General features: G+C 40.4%; 1 non-coding gene across 1 annotated transcript; it reads right to left on the bottom strand.

The window, feature by feature from the left end:
* Positions 1-4,237: 4,237 nt before the first annotated feature.
* LOC130727212 (small nucleolar RNA R71) lies at positions 4,238-4,344 on the bottom strand. The gene has a single exon (XR_009015238.1). It is a non-coding gene; the product is annotated as a small nucleolar RNA R71 (small nucleolar RNA).
* Between the last annotated feature and the right edge of the window lie 636 nt (positions 4,345-4,980).

Below are 4,980 nucleotides of genomic sequence, written 5' to 3'. Positions count from 1 at the left end.
CACGAGGTATTAAGACTCAAGTCGAGTTTTAATTTGAACGGTGACTAAGGAGAAGATTGATTTCATGGTGCGAGCGATTATAGTTACGAAGTTGGAAGTGACGTTAATGGACTATTAGATTCCAACGCAATGTCTCGTCTAGGGGTTATCAAGTGGTCGAGCCGGACAACATAGGGCTGAAAGATGATATGTCTGTTGAGACGCCGTCGGTCAACATTGGGACTAGAAGAGTGAAACAATCGAAGGGAAAGCAGAGTGCTTTAGTAAGAGTTATTTGGAACAAAGACACAGACGGTGCCATATGGGAGTTAGAGGAAAAGATCAAGAACAATATTCAGAACTTTTACTGACCCTTAAGTTTCGAGGTCGAAACTTTCTTTTTGGAGGGTAGTAATGTAAGACCCAAGTTTTAAACTTATGTCAAGAGAATAAAATCCTATTCACAATTAGGGTTGATGTATCGTGAAGGGAAACCTGAACAAGAGTTTACTAAATGAAATAAATTTGTGAAGGAGAAAGTTCAGGAAAAGTCTAAGGATTTCATCAAAATCGATAAAAGGTATAGCACGATCGATTCGCTTAAACCTAGGACAAGAACCTTAGGAAAAGACTAAGTTCCACCCTTGGAACACTGTAGGAATTTATTCCGAAAATCTTCAAAAGGAATATAGGGATTTCTCTTATTCCTTTCCATGACAAGCGTTTCGAGGCAAAACTCTAGAATCTACGAACGTCCGATTCCAACCCTCGGAAGTTTGCCGAAACCAAAACCCTGATAGTTCAAAACCCTAGAATCAACCGACAATGAAGACTTTTTCTATTCGGAACTTCAGATGAAGATTCCACACGCGTACACCCATTTCTCTTGATGATTTCGATCTTTCTTCAGACGGAAGTTTTCTATTCCGACAATCAATGCAAAAAGTAACTTATCGGGTAAAATAGTTTTACACCGACTTTGCATTAGTCACCTAAAATACCAGGAAACCTCTTTTGAGTTTTGGATTTATGTCGCCAAAACCTATCTTAGAATTCATGGAGAATGAAGCCAGAAAAATCAGATTCGCGAAACTTTCATTTTCCCGCGTTTTGCCAACCTCTATATATAGCAAGAAAAGGAGAAAAAATGGCAAAACTTCACCATTTTCTCTCCCAAGGCCGCGAGCTTCATTGAAGGAGGAGGAAGAAGAGATTTTCTTCATTTCTTGCTTGATCGTTGATTCAACAGTTGCTGCTTGAAGGTATCGAGGTATAGTCGCTAATCCTTACCTCTGATCGTCTTTTCCATAGTTTTTCTCTATGTCTTTCTGTGCTCATAGTTTTGAGGTTTTTGCAAAACTATCCTGAATACTTCATCTTTGATTCTAAACCTCTTCCTTATGTGCCCAAGAGCATGTTTATCTAATAATACTGCGCCGATTCTCGAAAAACTACCGTCGAGTTTCAATTCTGCTTAAAATACCCATTTTGGGGTAAAGCTTCGTCCTTTGGGCTGAAAACTATCGCCTTAGCTTAGTGCTAGTAGGATTAGTTGTCATAAACGTCGTTGGTGACGTCCCCATCCAATTTGCTTTTTGAAATTTCAGTTTTGAATTTCTGAGCTAAAAATATTGACCAAAATACCCCTGCGACAGTTTTCGATCCGATAATTTTTCCGAGTTTAGAATACCCTTAGTTACGGCTAATGATAGCATAGGAACCAAGTTTGATCGAAGAAAAATCGAGCCACCTAATTACCTAAAGTGGTCGAGCACCCAAAGGGGGGAGGGGGAAAATTCCTTTTTCGAAAACTTGTCCTTTCGCGCTAGATTATCGTACCTCGGAGTATATACTACTTCGTGTAACCTTAGTGAGTATTGATAGCTTAGTTTCCGATAGATTTTGATGGAAATTATGTGGTTTTACTCTAAAGGTGCTTTTGAGGATTTTCCTGAAGAGCAAGGCTTTGCTTGTGAAGGAGAGTTAGAGGACAATTCTGGAGAACCTACAGGTGAGGGCTTCTCACTGAATCCTTAGTTAATGCTTAGGTGTCGATACTTCGACTTGATTTACTGTTTCCGCACTTGTTTGTGTTTGATTGGAAAAATGTTTTCTGAGGCTTCGGCTGACAATGTAGATGATTCATCTACTGAATGTTTTTGAGATTGAATTACATGGTACGTGCTAAGTGGGTAATCTAGGATGTGTGATGCATGCTTTATATGCTAAGTGCTACGTGATTATTGATGACCCTAGTTTAGTAGTGTTTTTAGGGTCATTTCCTAGTTTGTTTCGAGTCTTTTTATTGAGTCTCATGTAGTGTTTCATGCATTATCATGCATTTTTATCTTTCTTTAAGTTTTTACTTTGTTTTGGTAATTTTATAGTTTTATAGGGACCTTTCTTGCATTTTAAGTAAGTTTAGGACTTGCATATCTTTTCTACTTGAATTGAGGGTCTTTTGTGCTAATAAACTCTTGGAAATCCTAGATATTTTCCTTACTTTGTTCCCAAGCAGCTAGGTCTGAAAACTGATGAAGAAAGAAGGTCAAAAGGCTTGGAAAATTGAAGGGAGGCTTAGAGGGGAGTTAAGAAGAAGGTCAAGAGGCTTTCTAGCATGTAGAGAGCGCTCAGGCGCTCGTGTTGAGCGCCTGAGCGCCAATTGGATCGATGTTTACAAGATGCTAGAAAGGAATTGGCGCCTGAGCGCTCCTGTTGAGCGCCTGAGCGCCAATTGCCTTCCAGAGAGCATGTTTTCAGCTGGAATTGGCGCTCAGGCGCTCTAAATTGGCGCCTGAGTGCCTAGACTCGACTGTTTTGCCTATAAATTGGCTTTTTGTCATTTCTATTGGAACCTTTTGTCATTTTATCATATTTTCATAAGTTAGAAGAGAGGGTTTGAGTTCTGGAGCTTGAGGAGCTTTCTCTAAGCCCTATGTTTCAGGTTTCATCTTTATCTTCTTGTATGGATTTCATAGCTATGTTTGGCTAAAACCCCTTTTGCTTTGGGTTCTTTGTAAGACTTATGATGTTTTAATCTTAAATCCTATTTCCATTCATTATTCCTCTGAGTAAACCCTTGAATCCCATATCCATGCTTTATGTTTCAAGTTAGAACATGTGCTAGCTTTATGCTTTTCTATAATAGAACGGAAGTTTGTTATAGATTAGGGACTTGTTGTGGGATTACCTCTTCTATACTTGCTACTAGGAATAGAGGAAGGGTTGGGGTTTGTTGGCCTGAATTGCATGCTTAATGCCTTTAGCAAATGTTTAGGTTATCAAGGAATTGTGCCTATCTTTTGGCTTGAGAGGATTGTCTATGCGAGGCATCGATAGATGATTGATTAGGCTAGAACATCAAGGAGAGACTCAGAGTTTTGAGGATAGAATAGGTTGATTAGAACTGAATTGGTCAAGCAAGAACCCAAGGCATTCTCACCATTGATTATCACACACTTATCTTTGTTAGCTTTATAATTAATCAACTAAAAAAATCAATCTTTAAAACTGAATTTTACTTGCTTTCCTACCGTGAACTCGAGGCTTAAACTGAATTCTCACACCAATTCCCTGTGGTTCGATAAATTAAAACCGGGTAGATTCTGTACACTTGCAGATTGACCAACAAGTTTTTGGCGCCGTTGCCGGGGAATTGTTTGTGGTTTTTGGTTTAAGTTTTTAGTTTGTGGTTTTATTTTTTGTTTTTATCTTTGTCTAGAATTGGTGCTACTAATCTTTCTTTGTTTTAGTGTCACACTTTCAGGTTGCTCTCGAGAGAGACACCGTCATGGGTGGCCATATGACGGAGGAGGAGATGCAAGCCCATATCGAGGCAAGAATTCAAGAGGGGATCACCCTCCGATTATGTGAACAAGAAATTGAGAATACCAACCGGTCTCTTCGGGAACTCACTTCGGCTACCATGAGTTATGACTATCCCGGGAGCATTGTCTTTCCCGAGGGAGTTGGAAACTTTAAGTTGAGACCGGCATTCATCAACTTGGTGAGCCAAAACCAATATGGTGGAGGTACTTTGGAAGATCCACATGCTCACATGGAGAGGTTCATCCGGAATTGCAACACTTACCGTGTGAACAATGTTCCGACGGATGCAATTCGGTTGAGCTTGTTTCCATTTTCTTTGAAGGATGCAGCGGAGGAATGGCTGAATTCACAACCTCAAGGGAGTATCACTACTTGGGAAGACCTAGCAGAAAAATTCACAACAAGGTTCTTCCCAAGAGCTTTTTTGAGGAAGCTGAAAAAAGACATTATGAATTTTGTGCAAACCACTGAGGAAAATCTCTATGAAGCTTGGGAGCGCTTCAAGAAGCTCTTGAGGAAATGTCCTCAACACAATCTCACCCAAGCTGAATTGGTTGCAACATTTTATGATGGTCTACAATACTCTTGGAGGTTTGGCCTAGATGCGGCTTCAAATGGGGATTTCGATGCTCTTCCCCCACAAGCGGGGTATGACTTAATAGAAAAGATGGCAGCGAGAGCCATGAACTCTGAAAATGATCGCCAAACCCGAAGGAGTAAGTTTGAAGTGGAAGCTTATGACAAGCTCTTGACCTCCAACAAGCAACTCACCGAACAAGTGGCGGAGATTCGAATGCATATTAAGGAGACCAAGGCTATTGGTGCAAGAATGACTTGTGTGGAGTGCAAGTCTTGTGGTGGACCTCATGTTAGTAACTTGTGTATTGTCAATGCTGAGAGCAATGAAGCCAAAGCTATAGCTCAAGGAAGCATAGTTCCTTCCTCAAATCATGAACCTCTTGTCCAAACACAAGTTGGAAAGGTGAATTGCAAGAGGAGCTTAGAGGAGCTATTGGAGAGTTGCATCAACCGCATGAACAACAACCATAAGAACCAAGAGGCGGCTATCAAGAACTTGGAGAACCAACTTGGCCTGCTAGCCAAGCAAATGGCCGAGATACCTCAAGGTAAGTTTTCTCCCGATTCTTTAATTTTGTCTAAACAAGAGAATTT

The sequence above is a fragment of the Lotus japonicus genome, chromosome 6 (genome assembly GCF_012489685.1).
Source record: "Lotus japonicus ecotype B-129 chromosome 6, LjGifu_v1.2".
In the NCBI taxonomy this organism is placed as follows: domain Eukaryota; kingdom Viridiplantae; phylum Streptophyta; class Magnoliopsida; order Fabales; family Fabaceae; genus Lotus; species Lotus japonicus.
Note: the sequence above shows the minus strand (reverse complement) of the source record. Positions and strands in the feature narration are given on the sequence as shown.